We start from the raw sequence: 14,847 nt of genomic DNA, 5'->3' as shown, positions 1-14,847 counted from the left end.
ATGACCTAACTAAAGCACAGGATACTACCTCCCCAGGGCAGAAATCTCCATACTCCAAAACTTCCTTCCAAGTGCTCTGAATACATTATTAGACAAAGAAACATGAAATTCACTTTTGCAAGGCAACAACAGTTTTTAAAATAGCAGCGTCTAACATTATTCCATCAATCTTAAAAAAAAATCCATGTGCTTTAAGTCAGAAGGGGCCTTTAAACTTCAGAATGAAACAAATTTAAGCCTGAATCACAGCGCAAAGATACATGTAATAAACTCCAAATATGTCAAAAGCTTCACTGGTGCAAGGTTTGCTGAAGGTATAGCGTAGGGCCTATGGCTCACACAGCGCCACAAGGCTGACCTCTATGTAACATCTGGTGCTGGGAGTGCTACCTTATGCGGATGGAGGAACGGACTCCGCTCTCGGCTGCCTTGAATTTTAGATCTGACACTGGAAGGCATCTCACCACCTGTCTTTGATTCCCATGATAATGTTTCTTACCGCTCCTAATCTTGTGAGATACTTACATTGTAAATAGGGCGTGCCTTAAGATGCAAGTCTAGGAAGCCTACATCTTCACAGAAACCTTCAGATATTATCACGGAGAAAATAATAAATCACTTGTATCTCACAGTTCCAACATTTTGCCATTTTTACAGAGCTTCCTATTCAGCAAGTATTCCCAAAGGAATACATTCTGTCTTCCTCACAAGATATCTTTTGTAGCCTCGTTTCCTCAGTAAAAGAGATCTGCAACCACATTGTGTGTAATGGCATGCCTGTACCTGTCTCTTCCCTACTAATTTCTCTAAAGAGATTTAACAGACATAGCAAGCTTAACTGCACCACCGTTGCCAGAAGTTCCTTCCAATCCCAATTTGTGCTTGAACAGACAAGAGAGGGCCCATTAGCATCCTCAAGGGAAAAACAGCACCATTAACTGGTAAAACACCACAGAATCCCTAGAGAAAATAGGCACGTGGAGATGCAACACTACTAAAAGCTGAAGTCTGCACCTAATCACCCCTAAAGAAAGGTGGGAAGGAAGCAGGTCTGGGCACTGCAACACACAGCTCGACAGCTCACCTATGGCTGTGGATCGCAGCGCTCTAGCTGGCTCTTCGTCAGGCACATCTGCTGCCACCTCAACAGCTGCCGCTTCATAACCACCCAGCCCCTACACCTCCCGCTGGGTCCCTCAAGGTGAGGTACTGACAAATAAGATCCCTTGAATCTGTTATTCCAGCACAGCCACAACAAACTGCTGCTGCAGGCACCAGTTTGTTTCCTACAAACACCCTGTGCCCGGCGCTTATCATACATCTCACACACTACATATTTGCATGTAAAATTATATTCAGACATTTATAGACATTGTTGAGATTTCAAAATATTATTAGCATAATGAAAAAAAAAAAACACGAGAAAACTTTTAAAGTAATTTATTACTATTTCCCACACTCAGTAAGGAAAAATTATTGCATCAATTTATGTATTTTATACTATCAGAAACACGTTTGAAAAGCAGGCACTGCTATTTTCTAGCATCCTGTTCCCAGTTTTGCACTTTTAGCAACTACGAGTTTCATCTGTTGGTTGAGGGAAGATTTTGAGTGCAACTACAAGAAATGGCTTGTAGTTGAAAGACAGATGACAGCAGTATGGAGTGAGTAACCGGAATATTTTAGAAAAATTTTAGACTTCTTTCTATTGATATAATATGGACAGCAGATGGGTTTTTAAATGCAACTCTTGGTACAACTTTGCATGTGAGAAGGAAAATAATTTGGAGTTCGTGAGAACAGGAGCAGATTGTTCTGTGAATCCAGTTGGTGTCATTCCTCAGCCTTAAACTCTCCTGCAAAACACTGTAAGCAGAACAGCAGGAGTCCCAAAATTCCCCACCCTGGCTCCAGTTCATTAAGCTGTTTCTATTCACAATGTACGCCTATATTAAAGAGCATGTGCAGGACCCAGGGATTTCACTACAACTTAGGAATCTGCCTGGAATTAAAGTTGCACTTGAAGGTTTTGTGAAGAAAGCATGAGGTACACCTGGCAGATACTTGGCCCAGGGTGGGCTCCCCTTTTCACTGGGTCTATATGCTATGTTTTCTGCCCATCACAGGATTCTCTGCATTTGCTAAGCAGCTCACAACGAGGTGTCTGGGAAGGATGGGTGCTGCAGCATGCAGGAAGCATTCCAGCAATAAGAACTGCTAGGGCAGGAGATGAGATGAGCAGAAAGGACGGCCAGCGGGCAGCACATCCTACTGAATATGCCAGAAGGGTCACTGGCAAAACAGAAGTAAGTGGGCAGTATCAAGAGCACAATTATTTAAATCATCTAAATTAGCACAGCCCTCCCTGCTGCTTTCACAGCCCCAATCCTGTGGCATCACCCAGTCAAAGCAGCTGGGGGCAGAGCTGTGAAAAGCTGCGAGGTCTGGTTATGAAGCAGGGATGAGCAACGTTTCCTAGAGAGGTCCATCAGTGAGGTGCATGCATTGCTGATGAAAGAACTTAGCAGAGACTAACTTTGAAGCACTCCTCACCACAGCCAGCTCTGATTCCCAAATTGCTATTCTCAGAGCTCTGCTACAACATCCCAACCAGGTCAGAAGCCAAGGTAACTGCACTGTCCTTGGGCACAGAGGGACAGGTCACAATGCTGAGGCTGGAGGGGACGTCTGGAGGTCACCTGCTCCCATTCCCTGCATCTTGATGGCTGCTCAGGACTATACCATCGTCTGCTATGAACAGGCGTGGCTCTGGGGCTGCCTGTGATGTCTTGATGACCCATACGTGCCACAGATGCCACACAGTCTTCCAGGCAAGGCCTATGAGAGTCCTTAGGGCCTTCCTCTGGCAGGAAGCATTGCTGTGCCCTACAGATCCACAAACATTTTCTAGGGTTCCCACTTGCTATCTTATGCCAGACTTTACTCAGTTCAGTTACTCTCCGAACTGCCTAGATACTTCAAAATGCATATTTCACAAAGTTGGAAAAAAAAAAAAAAGCCAGGGTAATACCAGGGCATTCTGCACTGCTCGTATTAGTTCTTACCACAGCAGAAATATCTTTTCCCTGCACTCTTCAACACTGCTGTTTAACACTCAACACAACACAATATCTTAAATTACAAACATCCACTTTGAATTCTACCAGTTTGTTTGGGAGGAAAAAACGTACCCCTTCTTATTCTAAACAGGGCATTTAACATTTGGACCCAGATCTACACAAGTTGCCCTTCTCAGCATCGTAGTCTCTGATTCTGCTTTAGCCTAGCTGTTTTCACTCCCAAGCAAAGGAGACAGAACTGGGCCCTGAAGCTGCATGTAGCCTGACTGCTGTATGGTCTTTAACAGCAGTGTACTCATGGTAAGTAGCGCAATTATTGATCGCTCAGAGAACGGCCACTTAAAAGCACACCAAAAAAACACAAAAGGTTCAAGTCTTGCAATTGGTGTTAGTACAGAGCACCTACTGGCTCTGTATGGATCAAAAGCAGAACACAGCATCTGCCTACGTGACATCTCAGTCAGGTGAGGAAGCGTTACCGACATAAAGAGAATATTGCGCAGCGAGGGTATTTTTGTGCACAACTCGTATTTATGAATTTAACTCACATGAAAATCAGTGTAAGGTGGTGTGAACCTTACCCCAAACGCATGAGCTGTGTAGCAGAACCAGGAACTGAATCTGCGGGCATCAAACCCCTCCCATCCAGCTAGTCACTAGACCGTGTTTCCTTAGGTAGAGTATTACATACAGTAACTACATCACAGCAGCTGTATACTGCTGAATTCTCTGATCAACACCTGGTGGACAGTAAAATATGCCAAAATAAAATAAAACGTACATTCTATGCACAGGGCTGTCATTTCTAGTGTCAGTGTAAAGCGTTCAAGTTCCAAGTGCAAACACAAGAATTAAAAGTAGTTTTACAGGTGAAACGAAACACGCGTTGAAGCATGGAGTGTCATTCTAGTTTTCAGATTACCTTAAAAAAATAGTTTCATTTCAAATCTACACCTCAGAGGAAATGAAAAAAAATTCCCTTTCTCACTGCAGCAGCCAGGCACCTTACTGTAGCATGCTAGCAAAATGGACTAGCTGCAGAATGAACTGAATCGGCACCACCAAGGCAGAAAAGATTTTAATCTACAAATGCCACACTGTGGAAAGCAACTGCTCAAGCAAGCATGCTCCATGCAGATAAAGCAAATCTTCATGCTGCACTTAGAAAAACAAATTCCATTCACAAAACAAAGCGCAGCTATAAACATCTCCAAGGTTTGGGAGGGTTCAAAGCCAGGGTCAGCTGAGGTGAAGAAAGAGAACATACGCATTTCTGGATGGTGAGACAAACTCTCTGGATCACAAATATGTGTTGTGCTGGTGCTTCCAAAGAGATGCGTACCATGGCAATAGCAGTGCAGAACTGCGCTCACCTCAGCAGGAGTGACGGTGCGTTCAGCCCACCTCTGTGGCCACTCTCATCTGGGACTGCACAAAAGCTTTTATTTCTCATTCCCCAAAGAGCAGAAGCATTATGAACTGTGATCTGACTGTGCCACAGCTGTTACACATCCACACAGGACAAGCGGTAGAGTTGAGAACAATTACAGGAACAACACTAATGCTCTCCAGTGAAATCCATACTAAAACTCATATCTGCAATGAGGAGCTCGGTCCCTGTACCTCTGATGTTACGTTATGCAACCTTCAGTGTAACCTAGAGGATGACTTCCCCCTTCCCCCTACACACACAGACACACGCACAGAAGTTTTGGGGATGCAAAGTGTTCGTGTTTCAGCAACAAAATATGGAGAAAGCATGCCCATTGCTTGGCTCCTCAGATCATACCGGGGACCACAGAGTACCACAGTTAAGAGAAGGTAAGCCTGCAATAATGACATTTCAGTACAACTCTCCCATCTTAATCTGTTCACACCAAATCTTTGTTTTTAAATTATCAGCCTGACTGTTCTTATTTTTAATTTTTTTCTTGAAGAACTGCTTCAGTCTGCTAGGAGAATTCTGCTTGCAGATGGCTTGGTAATGACATACAAACAGAGCATTAAATAGGAAAAATGCAACACACAATGCTTTTTTCTCCTTTACATATTTAATCCTATTTTGCACCTAGCCACTTTCATGCTGAGCATCTCAAGTTCTGAGTAATTAGTGTAAATTAAATTTCTTTTCTTTTTTTTTTTTTTTTTAAGCTGACAGAAATAGTGAAGCTGAATTGGTAATTATTTCAAGTTTTGCTGCAATATGAGAAGAACTTGATAACCTGGGGATACTTTACGGGGTTGAATGGACAAGATAACATTGGCTTTCAAGAGAGGAAAGGAAAATGAGACAACTGCGCACAACAATTCCCAGGGCAAGAAATCTTTCTGCAGAGCATTCTGACCAAGACTATTAACCTCTGACGATCATTTCAAGGACCCCAGGATGTGAGAGCTGCTCCTCGACAAGCCAATCTCTGTGTGCACACCGACACCCCACCACACTCATACACAGCAGTGTTACTCATGGTATTTTCTTTCACACAGCAGCCACCTGTTTGCCCTACTTTGCTCATTCACGTTGCCCTGATCTCAACAGAAATTCCAGTAGAAACCAAGGGCAGCCCCTCCTGTGCTGCCCACGCCTCACACCATGGCCATTGAGCAGCCCTCACGTCCCACCAAAGAGCAAGGGAAGATCCCACAAAAGACACTTCAATCTTCCTAATTAGTCACATCATAGAATGGCGACCTTGCTACTATTGATAGTGTGAAAAAAAAAAAAATGCCAATAATTTAATTTGATGCCTCTACATAATATTCACCTGCATTGAGGAAATCATAGATTTTCAGAAAGGACATTACTACTAGCCAAAAAAGTATTATGGAGTAAAAAGGAAAGAGTACTGGAGTCAAAACAACTAGAAATCATTTGATGAACTTTATATTTAGTTAACAATCATGCAAATTCAGGAGAGGGTCCTTCTCCACCCACCAGATGTTGGTGTCCTTCTGTAGCACTACTTCTACACTTGGCTCTACTGTTCTCCTAATAATGCACAGCTATACAAAACTAAGTCAATCCAATAAGATAAATTAAAGTTATTCTAAGACTGAAACTTCTCTTCAGTTTTCCTAAAAGGCAAGTTTCGTCTGAGGGGTGCTGCGCTGCATTTGTTTAGAAAACAAGGACATAATGAGAGTAACACAACCCCCTTCCTTATAATGCTTTTTCAACATCTTTGTCTGTGACCTGAGTGACCTTCTGTGTGAGAAAATCTACGTAGAGAAAATCCGTGTTGAGAAAATCCAGGCTTGTTCAGCCCTTGTTCACCAAGTTCAGAGTGCTAGCAATGGCGCTAGTTACAGGAGCAACTTGGAGACGTAACTGTTTCTTCTTCTAACATCTCTGCTGCTATCTGCCCTGACACGTAATCAGCCACTGTGTTTGTAAGCATGTATGGTAACAGAGAAATGAAAACCATAAATATCAGCACTTTTTTTTTTTTTTGCTTATTTGTTACTAATATTAGTAAAATCTCAAAGTACAGCGGTTAGCAGTCCTTCTCTACACTTTACAGTAATTTTATCCATGTATGAAAAAATATAGAAAGATTTGCTTTACGTGAGAAGGACGATTTGAAAAGACATTCATGAACATTAAATCATTCCTTTTCCAAACCACCATCTTTGCCATTCCCTTCCTAAAGGCTATTATTCTCAGTGCTTTATTTCCCAATATGGTTACGTGATTTTTGTATCCGTGTCACCACAGGAAAAGGTTATCCCAGGCTTAACATCTCGGTACAGCTTTTAAGATCAAAACTGAGTAACAGTAGAGAAAATTGTCAAGGAAAAATTATGAAAGAGAGATTTGACTTAAAATCAATTGCTTTGATTCTAATGCATTCATAGAACCACTTGCTTCCCCTTTTCCATAAACTGGTTGTAAAATCTCTTGAGACAGAGGACTACTGTAGAGTATACATGCCTAATGACCCTATAGGGGCATATTTAAAAGAAGAAAGGAGATTTATATAACAATTCATAGGGGCTATCACAGCTCATCAAGTTATTATTATTTTTTTTTTACATATGAAATCAGTCTAATTTATGAGACTTCTCACATTATTCTACGCTGCTTTTCCAGAAGAAAAACAACAGGGAGGGGGGCAGAATTTGGCAGGCAAGGATACAAAATCCTCCAAGGACTGCACACGGCTGGGCAAATTCACCCTTCTGTCTGTTAAACATTCCCATCTCAAGACTTTGTTTCAAGACGCATTCTCATAATGAATAGCTGGAACTTGTCTGTAAGGCCGAGAATAACAACACACAGCGTTTAATTTCCAAAGCCAGTCATATCCTATCTTGCAGAAGGCTGAATACTGTTATTCCTTAGCACATCTTGCTTTCCCCTGCTTGCAAGCATCTTGCCATGCATGATTCATGTTACATAACTCCAGCTTGTTAAAAACAACTGTTATTTTGCTAGGTAGCGCGATAGATTAATGAGGTAAATTCAGAACTTGCTTATTACAGAGTGCAGACTGAAGCCGCTCTCTAATAATATGCCTCTGCAACATTAACCAAATAAATAAGCAACCGCACCAGAACTGGATACATTCGAAGTTAATTCAATCTTGCAAATGCAGGACGCTGTATTTTAGACTAATCAACATCTCGTCTCACACCACAATATGCAAATTCACTGGTGCATATGTACTTCGTTTTTACAAGTGACCCCCCGGCACCCCATTCATTAGAGGATAACAGCTGAATATTGAACCAATTAATTCTCTTGTACGAACTCTGCAGTGCTTTAATTTTTTTGGGGCTGCCTTTGATGAGACAAAATGCTCTGCCCTCAGCCAGCTGCAAAAGGCTCGTGTTTCTCAACAACCCTTCTTACTCATATCCCTGTTTTGGTTACAAGCATAAAGCCACAGCTAAAGAGGGTTAAGCAGGCTTCCTGCCGATGCTCTGCAAGAAGAGAGCCTCCCTGCTCCACCAGGGCACAGCAGTCTCTTCAGCCGTTCACGCTCAGCATTACTCAGCAATATCGGGGCCACATTCCAGGATCCCTGCGTGCCCACCTGGGAGCGTGTCCTCTATATTATGCAAGTTGCCTCCCCACAGCAACTCATCGCCTGACCATCCTGCTCCTTCCAGCCGAGGCACATCCAGTGACAAGCTCTGTGCAGCGAGCCATTGCAACACAACTGGATTCTCTTCTCCAGGGGAAAATCACTACATAAGCTGCCCCACACCTGGCACCAGCGCAGAAGTGACAGCGAGCAGCTGGCAGCCCCAGCACAGGGCGGGCACGGCACACAGCTGTGCAACCTGGAAGTGGGTCTGAGCCTGCCGCACCACAGGGGAAGGGAGGGAGAAAAGGCAGCGCTGCTCAGTGCAGGAAGACGGGGAGGCCATGAGTGTTTCCTGTTGTGCAGCTGAAACAAGCAAAGACGTCATTACACTCACACTCCCTCAGGGTGTCAGCAGATTGAGGGCCAAAGTTCAGACGTTTCCAACGTGCGGCAAGGAGGGAGATTTTGGAGGAACCAGCAGCGGCTTCTCTGCGCTTGCACAGCAAAACAGATGAGCAGCGTGTTACCAGGCTCAGCTGCAAAGCATCCTATGTGACTAGAAACAATATTTGCTCAGGAGCCGTGCTGCTCTGGTTTTTCTTGTTCAGCTTGTGTAAGGAATATTACTGCAGTGTGGGGATGCACTCGGCTCTCACTGCAGCCCATACTTCTGCTAGCATCAGGAAATGAAGCCTTACACACTTCTGGATCCCACGGAGTAAAACATGTTTTCTGTATGCATTTAGGGAAAAACTGGAGTGTGAAACTACAGGATCCCCTTGTTGGAGATGGCTGACAACCCAGCAAAGTGAATGCAGATGCTTCTATTTAATTTCCCTCCTGCTTTTCTGAAGCAAATAAGAGCACAGTATATGGAAGACTGTGGAGGCACAGAAGCTGTGCCATAGCACATGGCCACTGAGCATTCGGTAACTCCTCCTCTGACCCTAACTAAATCATTAGCAACCTTATCAGGTAGGTAGAGGGAGAGACCAGCTTTCAGCCCTACCCACCGCTATCACCCTCTTAAAAAAAAACACTGCAAAGCCTTTTTGATGGAAAGCATCATTAGGGATTCATATGAGAGTACTGGGAGGTCTCTGTGTCCACTGCTGGACAGCCATTCAGAGCAGCCATGGGAAGCAGTGTGGCTGCAGCTGTTTCTCACTTCGAACAGGGCAATGGATTCACCCACAGCACTCTCCTACCAGCAGCACAGGCTCTAGAACCATTTTCCTTAGTGTCTCAACAGCACATCAAAATATAGTGATAAAACCATTCACTCACAGTGAGAATGTCCCAACAGCATCCTCTGGGTGCTGGGACATCAGACCTTCCCTCTGCATGCTGAGACCGACTGGGCAGCAGTGCTCCAGTTGACAGAAGCTAATTTTCAAACAGCGGCACATAATTCAATGTACCTCAATGGAAAACATCATATGGAGTTCAGAAAACACTCATCCCGATCCTCACCTCATACTACCATCCCTAGCTGAAGAGGTTTTTTGCTGTTCGTGCAGTAACAACCCTATGGCCACACCAGCAACTGAAGCTAGCCTTTCAGCCTCAATAAAACAGAGTACTGAAGTTGAAACTAGGGAACCACCAGCCTGTATCTCAGAGTTACATTAAATCACATCTGTTGCTGGACACATACAACACCACTGGATTACTAGCTGCTCATTTTACTAAAATAAGGTCAAAGATAACATTTTTACAATCGAACTTTTCAACTAAACATTTTGGAAATGCTTTTAAAAACATGCCCTTTTACATGGATACGAACTGCTTTATTTTCTATCCTGTTTCAGAGTCAAGTTGTTCAGAGACAGCTTGACTGTGGAATCTTGAAGATTCATTGCCCAGATAGCGTAAGGAAACTCCTACTGCTGCTTGTTCTGACGTTAACCAGAGACTTAATCCTGAAGTTTGTCAGTGTGGCATTATTATACATATGTGAACACCTATATATGCCATATATTGTCTGTTAAACAAAGGAATACAGAAAGCAACAGCAGCATTTTTATACGCTCATCCACACGCCAAAAGCTAGTCTTCAGCTAATCACATCTTCCTGCTCCATTAGTTGAGGAAGGGTATATGCCATCTTTACCATGGTTTGACATGAGAAAGTTCCACCTCATCTAGATGATACAAAATATTCTTAGAAGAGCTGTATCTATTGTGGTTTTTTATTTAAAACTTCAAAACGTAAAGCAAACGGACGCATGCAAACTGAACTGGTGTCACTGTTGGTGCCCTTTTACACTGATGAAAATGTGTGCTTTTTCACTCCACAACAGAAATCGGTCGTGGTAAATACAAATATATATGGAAAACAACTCTTCAAGTTGGCTACCTACAAAATATTTAACATCTTTACATATCCACACAAATTCAATTATATTTTTACCCTTTACAACCCATCTGTGTAATACTTAGAACAAAACCACTGTGGTGTATCACTAGGGAATTTAAACTACTTACAAGGGTTTTAATAATCCTTTTGCTTCCACTTGAAACAATGTCTGAGAGGTGCAAATGGAAAAGCCATTATCTTGAGATTTTTTGTTGAACTGTCTCATTATTAAGGGAATTCTCTCAAGCAGTCCTATAAACAGATCATTCAAATAACTTGTGCTGCTTTTATGAGGAAAACAAGGCAAATGAAGATGACAAGATCCAAACTGCCCAACATCAGCAGGGAATCCTTTACCTTAAAACACATGTGATAGAGAACACAGAAGCGTGGAGCTTTTTATCACCATGTTTGGAACTCAGTCTAGATGTGGGGCCACGAATGACTGCCCCTGTGAAAGGACACGATCCAACCATGTGTAAAGTCAGGGCCATGAGGAAGCACTCAAATGTCCCCCGGTCTCTCTTCCCATATACCTCAGAACACTTCTATATGGAAGGCCACATGTTCACAAGTTACTGGAAAAAAAAAAATGCATTGCAAAGAAAAAAAAATGCTGCTGTGAGATAAGGCTTGGGTTTAGGATGAAAACATAAACCTTGTCTTTCAAATGGGATGATCCTGTTCACTTAAGGTATGCATTACTGTCTACAGGCAGATGGTGTGTATATGTGTTTTCCATGTACACACACACACACACACACACGTACATATACACACATACACACAAATGAATAAAAGGAAGTGATTTGGCTGAATGGAACCAAACCCCTGTGAATGTAGCTATCTTTACAAATAAGGATCAAATTAAGGAGACTCACTAGACAGAACAAACGGCATTTTGGAAGCTAAGCAGGGAAAAGACAAGTGATCATTTTGAGGCTTGCTCAAGTATTTATATTTTATTTCAAACGTCTAATCATGACAAACCAGATCTGAAACCCATGCTTGAGAACCTGCAGTTTTCAACAATAGGTAACCTAATTTCAAGAAACCAAAAGCAATTGCAAAAATATTTATTGAAATTGCTTTCATGGAAACAATGAGAAAACACTATAAAAATGTTAAAAATATTAAATCAACTCGACTGCTGCTGTATCTCATGAATTCAACAAGATCCTAGGCAACAATAATATTTAGAATAAATATTTTCCTTATGGGAATAGCATTTTCCCTCAAATTGACCAGATGATATCAATTAAAAAACACAACACAAAGATTAGATACAGAAAACCCATCTACTGACTTAAAAACAAAACCTTACTCCAGTGAGTACAGTGCTCATTTGAGACGACATTTACTTTTCTTCTCAAAGATCTTCCTTCACGGGCTGTTTTCCCTTCAAATTTCAAACTAATTGCACTTTTGACAAAAATGTGCCCATTAACACTTGAAAACACAACCACTGCGCTGCAAAATACTGCACGCGTACACAAACACAAACATTAATATATCAAAGATAAATCCAGCACTGTTGTCAAAATTAAGCCTACTTCAAAAAATAAAAGGGAGAGACAAGGAAATAAATAAATAAAACCCAGTCATACAAAAATACAGTAACTTTCTACGTAAGACACCATCTGTTCCAAAAACAAAAACAAAACAAACAAAAAAAAACCCCATGCTGCAGCAAGCCACAGGAGCTACAGCTATGAAAAGCCCTTGTAGAGGAGCCAAAAGCTGTACTGAGAAGTTTTAGGGGCTGTGAAAAGCCATACTAGCCATTGCAAGAAGGAGGCAGCCCACGAGGTGCTGTGTGGGACCTTACCAGCCCTCCCACCACATTATGGGAGGGCAGCTCGCACTGTGGGAGCCTAGGGCTGGAGCCTGATGATGCCTCAGCAAGGCAGACGCTGGCGCTGAGAACAAGTGTCAGTTACCTGAGGTTATGGGGTTTTGCTACATCCCTTTCACAGGGAAGTATGATTCCTCTCCAGAGCTACAGACATTGAATACTGAATTTACCTATCTCCCCCACAGACTGTCCCTCTGCTGATGCTTCCTCCTGCTCTTTTACTATGAAGTCTACTATCTTGACCCAGACCCAGTTTACAGAACACAGGACCAGACATCCTCATATGCCTACTACTCCAAAGGCTGATTAAAAACAGGAGCTGCTACTACACACCAGGTGCTTGTTCACAGTTGTGTGCCTTACAGCAAATCACATATAAGTTTGCCAGTCACTCAGGCAAAGAGGCAGTCAGGAGAGACCCAGATCAAAGAAGTAGTAAGGGGTGCACTGTTATGGTTAGGGAGGCCAATTAAAGTATGCATCCCTTTCCTTCCAGCTGGCAAAGTCTCAGGTACTCGGGATTACACAGTAAATTTACTGCTACATATTCTATTATTATTCATCAGGCATGTTAAAAAGATACCCTACCTTTCCACCATTGGTTGCAACAGCACACCAACTGCAGGCTTCAGGGCATGGGTTGAGTTCCTCAGACCATGCTTTCACTCTCCATCACCTCCACATAACAAACAATGGAATTACAGAACCCTGGGCAATTAGGAGACCATACCTGGATTAGAGGGAATTCATGAGCCAACGTATTATCATAGCTCTAATTAATAAAATAGTAAACTCTGCAATTACAGTGGGTTGTACACATACCTCAGGGTATGCAGTAAGGCACAAATTTAGAAATGGAATGCTTCCAACAACCAACAACAACTTAAACAGGCTAGGATCCTTATCAAACAATTAGGTTACTCAAGAACTACTCCAATAACTGGCCCCTTTTGCCCAAGGTTATACGTTTTAACATCATGTCATAAGCTTTGGTTGATATAGGCTTTTTCCTATTTATTTTTCATTTTCATTGTAGCACATAAAAAAAAAAAGTTCACCTCCCCTTTAATCAACCCAACAGGTACAGGGCTCTTTTAAAATTGCATTTAAAAGTGTGAAAGTGCAAAGAAAAACCCAAAGATTGGTGTTAAGCAAATGCAGCTCGGCATTGCTGTGCTACTGAGTTTCACATGGAAGATGAAATACATAGGACGGATCGGTTATTCCACAATCCTATTATAAACACGGTTTTCTTATGTCTTTTTTTTTTTTTTATGCTGAACAATACAAGCAGGAAAAAGAAAGAAAAAACAACAAGAAAAAAGACAAACAAAAGGCCTCAGCAATAACGCCATTTCAAACAAGAAGGTATGAGACCACATTAAAAAAAAAAAATGGCAGCACGCACGAACTGAGATGAAATACAGATTTCTCAAATCATCTTCACAAGCAGTTCCAGAACCAAGTGATGAGGTTTCACTGATCAAGCAAGCATACAAGGCAGGTAGGGTACAGTACAGAACTGCATTTCTTTGGCTAAGAGAAACACGAGTATAACCCACCACTCAAGTTATGTAATGAAACTGGGAAGCATAGCTGTTTTCTAATATATAAGTCTGTAAATAGCCACAAACCCTATTTATTATACTCTTGGTTTGCCAGACAGCCCACTTGGCAGAGAAAGAGTCTGTCCAAAATTGGTTTAATTTATTCCCTTGCTTGCTAGTTAAGTGGGCTGAACTACTGAGCAGGATCAAATGATACTGCAACTGAAATAAATCAAAACAGTGCATAAGCAAATGTAAAGAAAATTATCTGCAAGCATTAAGCAAGATAAGACGGTGTTCCACATTGTATTCTGAGGGTGATTCTTTTGTGGAGGAATCAATGCAAATCAGAGGATGCTACCACCAAAGCCATGATGGTGATTTGTAATGAATCTTCATTACTCATCAAAACAAGCATGTATGGTTTACAATTTGACAGGGACTTTAAAGCTGAAATACTAATATTATTTAGGTTGAGGACTTAATGTTAGAGGGAGACCTGATCTGACAAAAGTATCTTCTTGAAGACAATTATAATCAACTGCCAGTCATATTCAAACCTCCCCTTAACATATCATTAAACTTCCCCTCCAAGCTTTCATTCACTGTACATCCAGAAACGTCTATTTAGTACCCTCCTCACTTTCTTTTTTAATTACTATGGCAGTAGTAGTGTGCGACAGAGAAAGTAAATAATAAGGTTTCACTCCATTTGCGGAAAATACGCTGCACTGAAGTTTCGGAGAGGTGTGTGTAAAGGAACTCCACAGTCCCACGTGTCTTTCTCTTGCCTGACATGTAGAGGCTGCTCTGGAGAGCAAGGGAAGGAAAATCAGGGCATGCCTACAGAAAGCTACTTCACCATTACTGTGAAAGAACAAGCAAGAACCAAGATGCACCACTGTAAAGCATCACATAGAGGACACAGACCAAAACTAAAGCAGAAGTTCCTCTCCTTACACACTTACCTCCTACA

General features: G+C 42.0%; 1 protein-coding gene across 14 annotated transcripts in view; it reads right to left on the bottom strand.

The window, feature by feature from the left end:
• The window catches only part of HIVEP2 (HIVEP zinc finger 2), a 126,604-nt gene that overhangs the window by 103,850 nt on the left and 7,907 nt on the right, over positions 1–14,847 (bottom strand). The window contains exon 1 of one of the 14 annotated variants that reach the window (XM_046939728.1): positions 10,827–14,081. The exons of the other annotated variants lie outside the window; for them this stretch is intronic. The gene's annotated coding sequence lies outside the window, so the exon portion shown is untranslated. Of the gene's footprint in view, positions 1–10,826; positions 14,082–14,847 lie in introns of those variants that run through there. 14 annotated transcript variants of the gene reach the window in all.

This window comes from Gallus gallus, chromosome 3 (assembly GCF_016699485.2).
Source record: "Gallus gallus isolate bGalGal1 chromosome 3, bGalGal1.mat.broiler.GRCg7b, whole genome shotgun sequence".
Lineage (NCBI taxonomy): Eukaryota > Metazoa > Chordata > Aves > Galliformes > Phasianidae > Gallus > Gallus gallus.
The sequence above is the reverse complement of the archived record's forward strand: the minus strand, read 5'-3'. Positions and strand labels throughout refer to the sequence as shown.